The sequence below is a fragment of the Sminthopsis crassicaudata genome, chromosome 3 (genome assembly GCF_048593235.1).
Source record: "Sminthopsis crassicaudata isolate SCR6 chromosome 3, ASM4859323v1, whole genome shotgun sequence".
In the NCBI taxonomy this organism is placed as follows: domain Eukaryota; kingdom Metazoa; phylum Chordata; class Mammalia; order Dasyuromorphia; family Dasyuridae; genus Sminthopsis; species Sminthopsis crassicaudata.
In genome coordinates, this window is record NC_133619.1 from 166,372,871 (window position 1) to 166,391,302 (window position 18,432).

General features: G+C 33.8%; 1 protein-coding gene across 8 annotated transcripts in view; it reads left to right on the forward strand.

Moving 5' to 3' along the window:
• Positions 1–18,432, forward strand: part of MYO16 (myosin XVI) — an 899,069-nt gene that overhangs the window by 176,968 nt on the left and 703,669 nt on the right. The window lies entirely within an intron of this gene.

Consider the following 18,432-nt stretch of genomic DNA (forward strand, 5'->3'; position numbering starts at 1 on the left):
GAATAGTCCATTTATTCCTATACTCTCAAGCGTTTTTAGTAGGAATGGATGTTGGATTTTATCAAATGTTTTTCTGCATCTATTGAGATGATCATATGGTTTTTTATTAATTTGATTATTAATATGGTCAATAATTATACTAATAGTTTTCTTAATATTAAACCAGCCCTTCATTCCTGGTATAAATCTCACTTGGTCATAGTGTATTATCTTGGGGATGATTTTCTGAAGTCTTTTTGCTAATATCTTATTTAAGATTTTAGCATCAATATTCATTAAGGAAATTGGTCTATAGTTTTCTTTCTCAGTTTTCAATCTACCTGGTTTAGGTATCAGTACCATGTCTGTGTCATAAAAGGAATTTGGTAGGACTCCTTCAATCCCTATTTTTTCAAATAGTTTATATAGCATTGGAGCTAATTGTTCTTTAAATGTTGGGTAGAATTCACATGTAAATCCATCTGGTCCTGGGGATTTTTTTCTTAGGAAGTTGGTTAATAGCTTGTTCTATTTCTTTTTCTGAGATGGGACTATTTAGAGTATTTACTTCTTCCTCTGTTAATCTGGGCAAGCTATAATTTTGAAGGTATTCTTCCATTTCATTTAAGTTATAGAATTTACTTGCATAAAGTTGAGCAAAGTAGCTTTTAACTATTGCTCTAATTTCCTCTTCATTAGTGGTGAGTTCTTCCTTTTCATTATCAAGACTAACAATTTGCTTTTTCTCTTTCCTTTTTTATAATCAGATTTACTAAGGGTTTGTCTATTTTGTTGGTTTTTTCATAGAACCAACTCTTAGTTTTATTAATTAATTAAATAGTTTTTTTTTTTTTACTTTCAATTTTATTAATCTCACCTTTTATTTTTTTGAATTTCAAGTTTTGTGTTTGTCTGGGGGTTTTTAATTTATTCCTTTTCTAGCAATTTTAGTTGTAAGCCCAATTCGTTGGCCCTCTCTTTCTCTATTTTATGCAAAAAGGCCTCTAGAGATATAAAACTTACCCTTATTACAGCTTTGGCTGTATCCCATACATTTTGGTATGATGTCTCATTATTGTCATTTTCTTGGTGAAGTTATTAATTATGTCTATGATTTGCTGTTTTACCCCATCATTCTTTAGTTTAAGATTATTTAGTTTCCAATTATTTTTGGTCTATTTTCCCCTGGCTTTTTATTAAATGTAATTTTTGATTGCACTATGGTCTAAGAAGGATGTATTTACTATCTCTGCCTTACTGAATTTGATTTTGAGGTTTTTATGTCCTAGTATATAATCAGTTTTTCTATAGGTTCTATGAACTGCTGAGAAGAATGTGTACTCCTTTCTGTCTCCATTTAGTTTTCACCAAAGATCTATCATATCAAACTTTTCTAGTATTCTATTTAGCTCTTTGACTTCTTTCTTATTTATTTTGTGGTTTGATTTATCTAATTCTGAGAGTGCAAGGTTGAGATCTCCCACTATTATAGTTTTGCTGTCTATTTCTTCTTGCAGCTCTCTTAATTTCCCTTTTAAGAATTTAGATGCTGCACCACTTGGTGTTTATATGTTTAATATTGCTACTGCTTCATTGTTGATGCCACCCTTTAGCAGGATATAATGTCCTTCCTTATCTCTTTTAATTAGATCAATTTTTGTTTTTGCTTGATCTGAGATGAGGGTGGCTACCTCTGCTTTTTTGGTTTCACCTAAGCATAGTAGATTCTGCTCCACCCTTTTACTTTTAGTTTGAATGTATCACCCTATTTCAGGTGTGTTTCCTGTAAAAAACATATCTTAGGATTCTGCCTTTTAATCAGTCTGCTAACTGCTTTCTCTTTATGAGGCAGTTTGCCCCATTCACATTTATGGTTAGAATGACTACTTCTATATTGCTTGCCATCCTATTTACCCCTGCTTATGCTTTTCCCATTTCCTTCTCTCTTACCCCCCCTACCCAGTATTAAACTTGTGAACACCACTTGTTCTTCACAGCCCTCCCTTTGTAATATCCCTCCCCACCTTAAAGCTCCTCTCCCTATTTTGTCCCTTTTGCTCACAATTTCTGTATTCCCTTCCCCTTAGCTTACTCTTTCCCTCTCACTTTTCAGTGAAGTAGAAGAAGTTTCACCATAAATCGAATATGTCAATTGATACACACTATGTTCATCTCCCTCCTTTCTTTCTCTCAGATATAATAGGTTACCTTTGCCTCTTCATGAGATGTAGTACCACCACTTTACATTTTTTATGATATAATTTCCTTTCCACCTCTAGTTTCTAGGACAAATTATACATATGTTCTTTACATATTTTTATGGCAGAAATATAGTTCTCAAGATTTCTTTTTACCTTTTTAGAAATCTCTTGAGTTCTGTATTTGAAGATCAAACATTTTATGTAGGTCTGGTTTTTCCATCAAGAATAGATGGAATTCATTTATTTCATTAAATGTCCATCTTTTTCCCTGAAAAATGATGCTCATTTTTGCTGGGTAAGTTATTCTTGGCTGCATATCAAGTTCCTTAGCCTTTCGAAATATCATGTTCCAGGCCCTTCGTTCCTTTAATGTGGACGCTGCTAGATCCTGGATTATCCTTATTGTGGCTCCTCCATATCTGATTTGCTTTTTTTCAGCACCTTCCAATATTTTTTTCCTTTGTCTGATGGTTCTTGAACTTGGCCACTATATTTCTTGGCGTTTTGATTTTAGGGTCCCTTTCAGTAGGTGATTGATGAATATTTTTAATGTCTATTTTACCCTCTGTTTCCAAAACGTCTGGGCAGTTCTCTTTGATAATTTCCTGGAAAATAGTGTCCAGGCTCTTTTTCCTCACATTTTTCAGGGAGTCCAATTATTCTCAAATTGTCTCTCCTGGATCTGTTTTCCAGGTCTGTTGTCTTTCTAATAAGGTACTTGACATTCTTTTCAATTGTTTCATTTCTCTGGTTTTGCTTGACTACCTCTTGGTTTCTCTTTGAGTCATTCATTTCTACTTGTTCGAGTCTAATTTTCAATGATGTGTTTTCTTCACTCACTTTTTTTATATATCCTTTTGTAATTGTCCAATTGTGTTTTTAATTGAGTTTTTTTCTTCTATGGAATTTTTTTCTATTTTTTCCATTTTATTTTTTAGAGAGCTGATTTCTTTATCCAGCTCACTAATCCTGTTTTCCTTGGAGTTCTTTACCTTTTCCAATTCACTAATCCTGTTTTCCTTGGAATTGTTTTCTTTTTCTAATTCATTAATTTTGTTTCTCAATGATTTGATCTCTTTATCCACTCTGGATGACTTCTCCAGGCTCTTTTTCCAAGCTTTCCTTTCCTTTTCCCATTTCTCTTCCAGCTCTCTTGTGAGAGCCTTTTTTATTTCCTGTATGAGATTCTTTTGTATTGAGGAGCAGATCATATCCCTCTTAAGGGATTCCTCTGGGGACAGTCTGTTTTTAGTCTCCTCAGGATTTGAAGTCTGCTCTCTCCATACAGAAGCTGTCAATGGTTAGAGCCCCTTTGAATTTTTTGTTCATTTTGTCAAGAGTGGAATCAAAGAAAAGAAATTGATAAAGAGAAACAATTGGTCTGTTTTTGGGGGGATGGGGCTGGATGGTGTTAATGGGCTTCCACCACACACTGGGGATAGGGCAGCAGAGAGCCACTAACAGGACAGTGATGGCTGCACTGAGTCTGCACTCTGAGGGTCTGAGAACTCGGAGTCACTCCAGGTTGGAGTTGGGGGTGGCCAGGTTCCAAGAGATGCTAGCTTTCTGGGGTTTTATTCTTCACCTCCCATGTTCACACTCTCTCAGCTGCTCCTGCTTGCTGCCAAGTCGGAATATCCACAGTGGGGTAAAAGTCTTTTTGCAGAAACGTCAGAGATTGTATCCCTCCCCACTCTGGTCTGAACTGTGTGAGCTCTCTGTCTCACTGTGGCTTGCCTGTCCTCAGTCTGTGCCCAATCTGTTCGACCTAGACAACACAGACCTTCTCTGGCGAATTGCAAGGATGTTGTCTGTTGGTGATTATTTGTGGGTTTCTTTTCTGCTCAAGCATTAACTCCAAGGCTTGTCCATGAAGTAAGTCCTGAGAAAAAACATGGAGCTCAAGCAGCTGTCTGCCTCCACACTGCCATCTTGGCCGGAAGTCAGCTGTGAAATTTAGATACAAAAATTCCTTGAGGTTTTAATTTTGGTGTCTCTTTTACTAGGGGTTCAGTGAATTCTTTCAATGGTCATTTTACCTTCTGATTCTATGATGTCTGTTCAGTTCTCTTTGACGATTTCCTGAAAAATAGTGTCTTCGCTCTTTTTTTTTGGTTGTTTTGTTTTTTGTTTTTTTGTTTTTGTTTTTGTTTTAGATTTCAGGGAGTCCAATAATCCTTAGATTGTCTCTTCTATATCTGTTTTCCAGGTCAGCTTTTTTACCAGTTAAGCATTTTACATTTTTTCCCTTTTTTTTTTTTTTGGTTTTGTTTGACTGATCCTTCTTGTCTCATTGAGTCATTCATTTCCATTTTTTCCAGTTCTGAGTTTTAGTGAATTATTTTCTTTATTTGCTTTTTTTTTTACTTCTTTCTGTATTTGTCCAATTGAATTTTTAAGTGAATTGTTTTGCTCTACAGAATTTTTTTCTATTTCACAAATACTGTTATTTACAGTTATTTTCTTTTTTTTTTTTTTTTCCATTTCACAAATTTTGTTTTTTTAAGGAGTCATTTTCTTTTTCTGTTTCACAAATTCTGTTTTTCTGGGAGTTGTTTATTTTTTCCATTTTATCAAATCTACTTTTTAATATCAACATCTTTGTTGTAAAAGTGATAACTATAGTAAACTAAATAAAAACTCAAAAGTGAAAATGGGTAAAAATTATTTGATTTAAAAAGTTCATTTATTTATTATACTCACAAAATTATTAATGGCTGAGGAAGCACAGATTATCCCATAACAGATACATGCCTTAATTTTTTTTAATATGATAATATTTAAATTAAGTTGAAAAGACTTTATTAAGCATCTTAGTTGTGCCAGACACTTTATTAGATTCTAGCACTGTAAGAACAAAAATGAAACATTTTCTGTTCTCAAGACATCTGGTTCTACTGGGGAACAACATGTACATAGAGTTATTATACAAATAGGCATTTATATATTGTATGTGTATATGTGCATGCATTTTATATATATATATATATATATATATATATATATATAAAATGTATGCATACCAACAGTAAGTGAAAAGTAATAAAACTGTAATGGTGTTACACTGAAATATTAATGTCTGTACCTTATCTAGTTACCGCTGTCTAGCTGATTGACACTCTTGCCCAAGAATACAAGAAGAGAATCTGGAATTTTGTCAGAAAAGGTCTGTCCTGAGGGGCGGGAAAAAAGATCGGTGGCAGATAGTGATAGAACTATACTAATATATTGTGCAGATTGGGTTGGGGAGGACTCTGGATTTAGAAAAGCTACAGAGAAAGGCAACTCTGGCATAGGCTGATTGCTCTACTTTGCTTGCAAAAAAGCAGATCAGCATAGAAATCAAAGCCACTTTAAAAGACACCAGAAACTATAGTCTGCCTATAGCTACCCCAAACCAGAAGTGACTTAGCACAGATAATGGCATGGCTGTGCAGCCACCTTCTGTTGTACAGGGCTTTTCCTTGAGGCAGTTAAGACTCTGCAAGGCAGGGGGACACAGCCTGGGGCAGCCTCTAATCTGCACAGTGTGGGGCTGGGCCTGAGGCAGTGGAACTTCCACAGCAGCGATTTAGATAAAATAGAAATAGAAATGAATGGTTCATTGAGACACCAAGAATCAGTCAAACAAAAATTTAAAAAAATGAAAAAACTGGAAAAAAACATCAAATATTTACTTGGAAAAATGACAGACCTGGAAAATAAATCTAGATGAGATAATCTGAGGATTATTGGACTTCCTGAAAATTATGATGGAAAAAAGAGTCTAGACTCTATTTTACAGGAAATCATCAAAGATAACTGCCCAGAGGAAATAGAACCAGAAGGTAATAGAACCAGAATTCATCAAACACCTTCTGAAAAAGACCCTTAAAAAACCCAAAACCAAAACCAAACAAAACAAACAAACAAACAACAACAGAAAATCCATGGAATATTATGGCCAAACTTCAGAAAGATCAGACTAGGGAAAAAATATTGCAAGCAGCCAGGAAAAAACAATTCAAATACCGAGGTGCCACAATAAGGGTCATTCAAGATCTGGCTGCATCCACATGGATGAAGACGGACATTTAATGAAACAGATGAATTCCATTTGTTTCTAAGGAAAAAAACCATATCTAAACAAAAAATTTGGTCTCCAACCACAGGACTCAAAAGAAGCAGAAAAAGGTAAAAGGAACTCTTGAGAACTGTCTTTCTGTTGTAGATATACAGAAAGTCCACATATATAATTTGATTTTACTGATATTACATAAAAAAGGGAAGTAGAAATGGAAAGGGGATAATGTCAGAAAATGGGAAAAGGGGGGGGGCGGAGCCAAGATGGCAGGAAGAAGATACACATGAATTTCTAAGCTCCCTCTTACCCTCAATACCATCTATGTAACTCAGCCTCAAAAATAGCACTGGACTGGTAAAAAACACAAAGATTAGAAGCATATTTTACCAGCCGAAGAGAATCTGGTCAGTCCTGAGGGGTGGAGAAAACGACTGGCATAGACAGGGTTAGACAAAAGGCTAGCACATTGTGCCAAATGGGCTGGGGAGGCCTCTGGGGTTAGAAAAGCCACTGAGATAGAGGAATCTGGCACAGGCTGATTGTTCTACACTGCTTGCAGATCAGCAGAGAAATCAAAGCCACTTAAAAAAAAATGCCAGAAACAATAACTACCCCAAACTGGAAGAGAATCAACACAGATTGAGGCAAGCCTATGCAGCTGCCTTCTGCTCTCTGGGGCTTTTCCTTAGGGCAGTTAAGAACCTGCACAGCAGGGGAGACAGCCTGGGGCAGACTCTAATCCACACAGTAGGGGGCTTGGTCTGAGGCAGTGAAACTTTCCCAGCAGCAAAACTCCTATAGCAGCAAAACTCCCACAGCAGCAACTGTCATTCCCCTGGCAGAGATACTTTCAGTCTGTGTGCCAGGGCTTTTTGCCAGTCACCTGCTAATATCCACAGCTCCACAGAGACTTTAGCCCGGGGTTGTGACACTTTCACTGTTCATCTTCTAGCCTCAGGGCAGTCGCTAGGCCACACAGTGGGATTTTTCACTGGGCACTCCCACAGCCCAGGCGTGCTAACCACCTCTGAGTCACTTCCAATGGGGGGGAAATCTCTCCCAGAGCTCCCTCTTACCTTTCACAGCCCATTCAAAAGACAGCTGCAATCCATCCTATCTCTGTTCTGCAAGGAACCTGGTAAATTCCCCACTCTGAAGGCAGACCCCATAGGTTTTTTTAAAAATGAGTAAAAAATTGAAGAGAATGATTGACAGCTTCTATACAGAAAAAGTACAGGCTTCCAACCCCAAGGAGGCTAATAGCAGACAGTCTCCAGATAATACCCTAAAGGGGAATGATACCTGACCCCCAGCACATAACTCTATCCTAGAAGAGATTATTAAAAAGTTAAGAGAGTTAGAAGAAAAATGGGGAAAGGAAAGAGAAGCTATAATAGGGAGTAACAATATCCTAAAATTTGAATTGGAAAAGATAAAGAATTCACAGGAAGTGCAGGGAAACAAAATTTGTGAATTGGAAAAGGTTAAAAAATCAGAGGAAAGTAGGATTTCTGAATTAGAAAAGAAAAAGAATTCCCAAGAAAGTAGGATTTCTGAATTGGAAAAAGAAAACAACTCACTTAAAAAAAAATTGTGAAATGGAAAAAAATTCCACAGAGCAAAATCATTTAAAAACTCAATTGGACATATACAAAAAGAACTAAAAAATGTGAATGAAGAAAATAACTCAATAAAAATCAGGACTGAATAAATAGAAATGAATGATTCATTGAGACACCAAGAATCAGTCAAGCAAAATCAAAAAAATGAAAAGCTGAAGAATAGCATCAAATATTTACTGGGAAAATCGACAGACCTGGAAATTAGATCTAGGAGAGATAATCTGAGGATCAGTGGGCTTCCCAAAAATTATGATGAAAAAAAGACCTAGATTCTATTTTACAGGAAATCATCAAAGAGAACTGTACAGAGATAATAGAAAGAGTAGGGAAAATAGGCATTGAAAGAATTCATAAAACACCTCCTGAAAAAGACCCTAAAACAAACAAACAAACAAAAAAAACTCCATAGAATATTGTGGCCACGCTGCAGAACTATCAGACTAAGGGAAAAATACTGCAAGCAGCCAGGAAAAAACAATTCAAATATTGAGGTGCCACAATAAAGGTTACTCAAGATCTGGCTGCATCCACATTAAAGAATAGAAGGGCCTGGAATATGGTATTCTGAAAGACAGCCAAGAATAAATTACCCAGCTAAATTTAGCATTTTCTTCCATGAAGAAGATGGACATTTAAAGAAACAGATGAATTCCATTTGTTTCTAGGAAAAACAAAAACAAAGACAGATTTAAACAAAAAAATTGATCTCCAACCACAAGACCCAAGAGAAGCAGAAAAAGGGAAAAGAAACTCTTGAGAACTGTATTTCTGTTGTGGATATACAGAAAGTCCACATGTATAATTTGATTTTACAAGATATAACATTAAAAAAGGGAAGTAGAAAGGGAAAGGGGATAGTATCAGAAATCAGGAAAAGGGGAGATAAAAAAAGGGAAACTACATCCCAGGAAGAGGCAAAGAAAATTGACCATATCTGAGGGAATTTTTTGAGGGGGAGGAACATTGTGTGAATCTTACTCTCATCAGAGTAGGCTCAAAGAGTAAATAACTGACATATGTGTTTTTCAGAGAATTTTCTCTCACCTCATTAAAAGGGGGAGAGGAAAAGGGAAAAAGGAAAATACTACAGAAAACCATCCCCAGGATAATATACCATGATCAAGTAGGATTTATATCAGGAATGCAGGGCTGGTTTAATATTAGGAAAACCATTAGTATAATTGGCCATATTAATAACCAAATTAACAAAAAACATATGATCATCTCAATAGATACAGAAAAAGTATTTGATAAAATCCAACATCCATTCCTTCTAAAAACTCTTGAGAGTATAGGAATCATATATTTAAAACATCAGTAAGCATCATATATAATAGGCATAAACTGGAACCTTCCCCAGTAAGATCAGGAGTGAAACAAGGTTACCCACTATCACCATTACTATTCAATATTGTATTAGAAATGCTAGCCTCAGCAATAAGAGTAGAGAAAGAGATTCAAGGAATAAGAATAGGTAATGAAGAAATCAAACTATCACTCTTTGCAGATGATATGATGGTATACTTAGAGAACCCCAGAGATTCTAATAAAAAGTTATTAGAAATAATTCACAACTTTAGCAAAGTTGCAGGATACAAAATAAATCCACATAAATCCTCAGCATTTTTTATACATCAACAAGAAAATCCAATAGCAAGAGATATAAAGAGAAATTCCATTAAAAACAATTGTTGAGAGTATAAAATATTTGGGAATCCATCTACCAAAAAAAAGTCAGGAATTATATAAGCAAAATTACAGAACACTTGTCATAAAAATAAAGTCAGATTTAAATAATTGGAAAGACATTAAGTGCTCTTGGATAGGCCAAGTGAATATAATAAAGATGACAATACTCCCTAAACCAATCTATTTATTTAGTGCTATACCAATCAAACTCCCAAGAAACTATTTTAATGACTTAGAAAAAATAACAACAAAATTCATATGGGAGGACAAAAGTTCGAGAATTTCAAGGGAATTAATGAAAAAAAAAATCAAATGAAGGTGTCCTAGCTATACCTGATCTAATACGATATTATAAAGCAGCAGTTACCAAAATTATTTGGTATTGGCTAAGAAATAGACTAGTTGATCAGTGGAATAGGTTAGGTTAACAGAACAAGTTATCGAATAAATATAGCAATGTAGTGTTTGACAAACCCAAAGATCCCAAATTTTGGGATAAGAATTCATTGTTTGACAAAAACTCCTGGGAAAACTGGAAATTAGTATGGCAGAAACTAGGCATGGACTCACATTTAACACCACATACCAAGATAAGATCAAAATGGGTCCATGATTTAGGCATAAAGAGTGAGATCATAAATAAATTAGAGGAACATAGGATAGTTTACCTCTCAGACTTGTGGAGGAGGAAGGAATTTATGACCAAAGGAGAACTAGAGATCATTATTGATCACAAAATAGAAAATTTTAATTACATCAAGTTAAAAAGCTTTTGTACAAACAAAACTAATGCAAAAAAAGCTTATAAGGAAGTAACAAATTGGGAAAACATTTCTATAGTTAAAGGTTCTGATAAGGGCTTCATTTCCAAAATATATAGAGAACTGACTCTAATTTATAAGAAATCAAACCATTCTCCAATTGATAAATGGTTAAAGAATATGAACAGGCAATTTTCAGATGATGAAATTGAAACTATTTCCACTCATTTGAAAGAGTGTTCTAAATCACTATTGATCAGAGAAATGCAAATTAAGACAACTCTGAGATACCACTACACGCCTGTCAGATTGGCTAAGATGACAGGAACAAATAATGATGAATGTTGGAGGGGCTGTGGGAAAACTGGGACACTGATACATTGTTGGTGGAGTTGTGAAAGAATCCAACCATTATGGATAGCCATTTGTAATTATGCTTAAAAAGTTATCGAACTGTGCATACCCTTTGATCCAGCAGTGCTACTCTTGGGCTTATATCCCAAAGAAATATTAAAGAATGGAAAGGGGCCTGTATGTGCCAAAATGTTTGTGGTAGCCCTTTTTGTAGTGGCTAGAAACTGGAAAATGAATGGGTGTCCATCGATTGGAGAATGGTGGGTAAATTATGGTATATGAATGTTATGGAATATTATTTTTTGTAAGTAGTGACTAGCATGGTGAATAGAGAGAGGCTTGGAGAGGCTTTCATGAACTAATGCTGAGTGAAATGAGCAGAACCAGGAGATCACTATACACTTCAACAATGATACTGTATTCTGAGGGATGTGGATATCTTCCATATAGAGAAGATCTAATTCAGTTCCAGTTGATCAATGATGGATAGAATCAGCTATATCCAGAGAAGGAACACTGGGAAATGATTGTAAATTGTTTGCACTTTTGTGTTTCTTCCCAGGTTGTTTTTACTGTCTGAATCCAATTCTTCCTGTGCAACAAGAAATTCAGTTCTGCACACATATATTCTATCTAGGATATACTATAACACATTTACCATGTATGGGACTGCCTATCATCTAGTGGAGGGGGTAGAGGGAAGGAGGGGAAAATTCAGAGCAGAAGTGAGTACAAGGGATAATGTTGTAAAAAATTACCTGTGCATATGTGCTGTCAAAAATTATAATTACTAAATTAATAAAAAAATTTAAAAAGAGATATATACCTTGTTCATCAAAGTGATGATATGAGAAATTCATAGGTTAATCATTATTCTTCTATGGATAATTAGTTTCTCCAGATAGTCCATTGCATTGATTTCAATAATTCCTATATAATTTAAAAGATTCCTGAAAGAAATGTACAATTACTCACTGTATAAGATAACATTGAGAAATATCTATCATTCAGATTGTTTGTAATTGGATGGATAGCCAATAGAATTTGTTAATATATACCAAACTCTTTATATATATATGAGCATATTTATACATACATTTATAATTTAAAAGCTTATGTGTATATATAGATATTTATTTGATTCAGAAAATGCAGATAGAGAAGCAATCAGGCCTAGAGTTGAATTGGAAAATGAAAGTGCATAAGATTGCCTTCGTGAAATTTTAGAGCAACTTTAGTGACTGCCTTTTCCCATTGAAACAAAGTCCTATGAAGAAGGATATTAGTATATTCTACTGCAATTCAGCTGCATGCTAGCAACATATGAAATGCAAAATCCTCCAAGCAATTTAAAATTAATATCACAGAGCGATTCATGGCAATGTACATGAAATACGTAAGTAGGATGCAATATAGAACCAAATTGGACAACAGGAGTAAAATATATCTTCAAGGAAATATATAATAAAAAAATTAAATGGAATGGTCATTAGGCAAGGATAAAGGAATAAGGAGAGCCAGATCATTCCTCTGGCACCTTTGATATTTTAGTAGAAAACAAAGGAAGGCTTCAGAATTTTTTGAGTGATATCTTTGGAAAATTTATAGGAGCAAATGATTATGAGGTATGTATAAGTTTCTATATGGTTCATTGAATAGATCTCCAAAATTGTTGAGTCCTCAGATGCACTTGAATACTAAAATATCAAAGGAGAAAAAAAATAATTCTAAATGGTTAATAGAAAGTTTTAACATAATTTAATATATAAACAAATGTTTTTAGGATAGAATTTCTCTTTCTAAAAGCTAGGATCTCTTTGACAGAATAGAGTAGTCAGTCTAAGAATAGTTAATCTTTGCTTTGAAACTTTTTTTATACTTTGTACCTCAAAATTATTCCAATGTTTAATAAGAATGATGATGTTATTAGTAATTCAACAATAAAATATCTTATGTTCATTAAATATCTCATCTAAATTATTTATTTGTGTCAGACAAACAGTATAAATAGTGTCTTATTAAAAATAATATAAGAGAATAGTGCTTAGATGCTACTGGAAGATATTTATTCCTTGTATTTGAGGACTGTTGGAGGCAACTGATGAATTCCCCCCTCCCATATAATGTTAAAATAGTGCACATCAGCAGAATTCATTTAAAAGGTTCTTAAGGTTAAGTTTTTTTCAAGGGTAAGTCCACTATAAGGCAGTCTTTCTTTCCCTCTCATAGTGTCTTCCCTTTAATGTCTTTTTTCCCCTTACTTTAGCCAACTCTGATTTGGTTGGTCTGCTAAACTTCTCTATGGATCTAACCTGCCAGTCTGTGTTAACTCCCACCTCATGAAGTAACTTCTTTTTTCTGATTAATTATGAGTTCTTCTGGTGAGCTTGTCTTTTCCTTGCTAATATATGTTATCCCTCTGCTATTTCATACTTGATACTCCTGGTGCCTATTTTGCCTCTTGTTTTGTCTATAACCTCTTCTCCTTAATAAATCTATCTTTTGGTAAAGAGAATGGCCTTTGTGAATTTGTCACATGTTTATTTTGAAGTAGGTATTGCTGCCCTGCCTCATCACTAGGAGTACAAAGATGAATAACAGTCTTTCTCCTCAAAGAACTTACATGCTACTGGGTGAGGGAGAGTGCAATAAATTACTACAAATTATATCTAAAGTGATACAAATTAATTTTAAGAGAAAGAGAGTTCTACTCTGGGCATTTGGGAAAACATCTTATTGCTTTTTAATTTCATGTACTAGAATTTTTTGGTACTAGAGATACTGTACAAAGGCCTACATGTGAGAGTTTTATGTCACGGTCTCCTTGAGCTGTTCTACCTCAGTTTCCCTGCACTAGTTTTCCCTTATTGTCCTGACTGAGTTTCCCTGAATTGTTCTGTCTCAGTTTCCTTAACTGTTCTATCTCAATGCCCTTAAGTTGTAATACCTCCCCTGGTTCATTATGACTGAGGAACATTTGCTCTAAGGTTATAAATTGTCAGTGGGAGAGGAGGAGCAGATCAGACATCCTATCTCCTAGCTCCTTCTGCCTTCAAAGAATTTGTGACACTATCCCTTTAAAATATTTCAAGAGATAAGACCGTCCCAGATACTTCAAATGATATCCTTAACTTCTGTTTATTCAAACATCCTGACTATGGTTTTCAGTAAGACTTTATTGCCTCCCCCCATCCTGACAGAAACAAAAGGTTCTGTAAGAATTTTTCCCTCTCTTCTTTTCTTTGTTTGAAAGTTATAAAAAGGTTTGGCATTATCCCATTTGTCACTGGATACTTTGAGACGAGAGTCCTGTCTAGTCAATTAAACTCTCCAATTAATAAAATATTAAAAACTCTCTAATCTCTATCTTGCCTCAGTTTCTCCGGCATTACAAGAGATAGAATGTGTTCCAAGACATAATACTATTTGCATCCAGAAAAGCCATGTTATTTGTAAGAAAAATAAGTTAAAAAATAAAATAAAAGGTTCTTAAATTGTTGAGCTTTAAGTTGACTTGTATATTCTAATGATTACAATTCAATGAATATGTTGTTGCCATGGATTGTGGCAGTTAAAAAGGTTAATTGGATGCTGTGCCATACTTTAAAACATGAGAGTAAAACTCACAAGTCAGTTGATAATGACCTTGTATTAATCAATTCTGTATTAGGTAAATTGTGTCCCTAATTTTGTTTGTCTCAGCTTAAAAAAAATACTTTGTTATATAGAAAGTAGTTGGAAGAAAGGGCAGTTTAGAGGCTAAAAGCTTCAGGGCCTTATGAAGGAACAGTGATTAAATGGCTTTGAATTATTTATTGCCTAGAAATGAGGAAGGACATAAGAGACAGATACAAATTAATGAATGGTTTTGCAGAATTAATTTGCTCCTTCTTCTTCATCTAACCCCTTAACAAGAGAACAGGAAGACATTTATTGAAATTAAATGACAGCAAATTTTAGGTTGTTGGTGGTACTTTATTCTTTGTATTCTATGAAAGCATTCACCATTGAATATCTTTGAAATATATTGTTCAAAACATAAAAATTTTAAAGCAAAACTGCTTAACAATTTTGTGATATGTTAATTTTGTTGTTACTTATTTTGATTTCATTAGGCAACATTTTATGCCAATGAGTGCAAGTTTTAATCTTTATCAACGCCTCTCTTTATCAATTGACAATGAACCTTGTTATTCTTGGTTGGCTTTTGAGCTACATAGATCTATACTTTTCTTTTATTATATGAAGTTAAATAAGATTTCTCCAATAGTTCCTTAGTTTTCTTGTCTTCAAATTTTTATATTATAATGTTAACATATTGTGAGTTATAATTAGAACAGCACATGAAATATTTTGCTTATTGGAAAAATTAATATAATTGTATCAATCTTTCTGTGTCCAGCTGTTTAATTTATGTGCCAGTGGCTTTGCCCAATGAATCTTTGACCTTTACCCCACAATGCTGTCTTGTGAAGAGGTAGAGTTATAATGTATCTGACATTTAGTTGCATCCTTTTTGTTGTTGTGTTTTTTTAGTTGTGTTCAATTCTTTGTGACCCCCATTTGGGATTTTCTTGGCAAAGATACTGGAGTTATTTGCTATTACTTCTGCAACTCATTTTATAGATTGTAAAACTGAGGTACCCAAGGTCACACAGATAGTAAGTGTCTGAGGCTGGATTTGAACACAAGTCTTCCTGATTCCAAATGCTCTATCAGTATCATCTCAAGTGTAGCAAATACATTTCTACTTACTTCAACAAAAAAAAAGTTGGAAAAAAAGAAAAAAATGTCCTCTTTCTTTTAGGAAAAAATAGGACCTTATATCATACCATCTCTTCCAACTATTATTTAGGTAATTTTGAGAAGTTGATTGATCACTTAGGTTTCTCTTTTGCTAGATGGTAATAATAAGTCTCCACATCCTAAGGTTGTTTTGAACATCAAATAATATTGCAAAACAGAAATTGGATTTTACATCCCTAAATTTCTTCTTCTCCAAACTTTCCTATTTCTATTGAAAGCAGAGGCATTCTTTCAGTCAGCCAAGTTGGTAATCTCCATATTTTTCTTCTTCTCACTCTTTTTCATCCTATATTTTCAATGAATTGGCAAATCTGTTCCTCTTGGACCTCTCTTTTCCTATTTTCTCTGATTAAATAGTATCAATCTTTTCTTTGGTATAGCTAATAGAATTTCTATGTAAATCAACTGGCCCTGGGACTTTTTTTTTTCTTTAGGAGTTCTTTATGGTTTTCTCAATGGATTTTTTGACAATTGATTTTCATTTTCTTTTCTTTTCTTTTTTTTCTTTAGGAGTTCTTTATGGTTTTCTCAATGGATTTTTTGACAATTGATTATTTTCATTTTCTTTTTCTTGTTTTGATATTCTACAATAAGTTTAATTTTTTCTAAAAATGTCATGCACAGCTGAGAAATATGTCTACTCTTTTCTATTGTTATTATTATTATCATCATCATTATTATTATTATTCAGTAATCACCAGAGTTCTATCACTTCTAACTTTTCTAAATTCTTTTTAGGTCCTTACTTTCTTTCTTATCTTTGTTAGGGTTATTGAAATTTGAAAGTGCTCTTCACACCATTATAATTTTACTATCTTCCTCAATTATTTATTTATATTATCCTCTAAGTATTTAGATGATATACAACTCAGTACACATAAATTAATTTATTTCCTGTAATAACTTCAGGAAAATTGTTTTTCTATTTATCTTTTTAATCGAGTAAATTTTATGTCTTCTTCAACTGAAATAATAATTACCATCCTTGATTTGTAAAAAATATTATCTGAAAAATAATAAAATTTACTATAGGACTTTATTTTCATTCATACTCTAGAACTTTATGTTCAAGTGTTTCTTGTAAAAAACAAATATATTGGATTATGATTTCTAATTCATTTAGCTATACTTGTCCATTTTATGGATGATATTATTCAATTCATATTTATAGTTATGACCATTACTAATTCTCCTTCATCTTATTCACTTAAACTTTTTTTTCTCTCTATCATCTATTTAGATAAAAGAGGATCAGGTTAAAAGAGTGTACTCAGCATCAGGGCTCTTTATGTGATATAACCAACTTCCTTTCTCCTGTCTCCTCATCCACTTAACTAGACCTCAGTCACAGGTTTTTAGTTTCTCCCCTTATGTTCCTTTTCTCTTTTTTCTCTCTTTCCTTTCTACTCAGCTTTCCTCTGTTGCCTTTCTCTATTCTCTTCCTTTTCTCCCTCTCTTCCTGAATTTGAGATCATGCTTTTGTTGGAGTTGCTTCCATTCTTGAAATCAGAGGCATTTTCATAATTTAGTAAACTTCTGGTATAGTGACATAAACTAAAACCAATGATTTTACCTAGAAGCACATAGGTGGTACAGTACAAAAGTCTTTTGTCTAGATTTGGGAATACCTAATTTCAAAACAGACTACAGACATATATTACCTGTGTGATCTTGGGCAAATCACCTAGGTTTTTTTTTTGGGGGGGGAGGGGCTCCATTTTCTTAAATGTAAAATGGGGACAGCATCTTCCTGGTAGAGCTGTTGTGAGGATCACATCAAGTAATGTTTTTAAAGTGCTTAGCACAGTGTTTAGAACATACTTGACATATAAACATTGATTCCCTTCCCTATATACTGTTATATATAACAGGTATTTTACTTAGATATTAGGCTATAGTAGAAACTCAGGAATTGCAATGTCTATTTTTCTTCCTAAAACAATTTGTTTTTGTTCTCAGACTTTAGCTTCTCTCACTAGTTAGATCTACTCAGATAATAAAGCTAGAGCACTGCCTCAGGGTAACAGGATCCAGATACCATATGTTATCACCCTAAGGCAAATCTTGAAAGGAAATCCTGGACTATAAAAACTATTAAGAAATGAAGCAATGAAGAAGTCAACTTGTTATGAGTTGTTATGAATTACTCACTATTTAAGTCTTTTTGTAAAAGAAATACAAAATCTTGGAAGTTAAGTTTGCATATGAAGAATGACTTTCAAACTGTAGCAGGATCAAACTTGTTACTAGTCCTTTCTCACAGAACATTATATGCCCCTTATTCATATGTATGTATACTTTGAAAAAATTCCTCTTTATTTGTATGCTTTTAAAAAGAAAAAAAAAATCAACATTCTCACCAAAACTATATTCTGCCTATTTGAAGAGGGTCCTGTTCCTTTTTCAGGCTGGCAAGTTGCCTTGATATGGGGAAGAAAGTGAATTTTTAAAGAAAGAGGTATCAATTACTTCAAAGTGACTATCGTGTTTCTTGTAATTTAGTTGAAAGAAGTATAAATTCAAAAATAATTATTTTATTTCCTTTAAAAATAGTTCATAAGTTAATTTCCCAGGACTGCCTAAGCTTTGTAGATACACATAGAGTAATTCATATTGATATTCTACATGTTTATTCATTCTTTACTTTTTTTTTTTATTATTTTTCTCTTTCTTTTGTGAAACAATTAATTAGGTGATTTGTTCAGGGTAAGATAGCTAAGAAATGTAAGTGTCTGAGACCAGATTGGATCACAAGTCCTCCTGACTTTAGGTCCCGTATTCTATCTACCTTGCAATCTAGTTGTCCATAGATGATTATTCATTTACTAATTTCTGAGCTTGGAGAGTAATGAAAAAAAATTTAAAGGAAATTATTTTTACATACAATAAATCCTCCATTACTGATTTGGAAGTCATTGAGGAATCAGTTTTCTGTGGACACTGACAAAAAGTAAGAA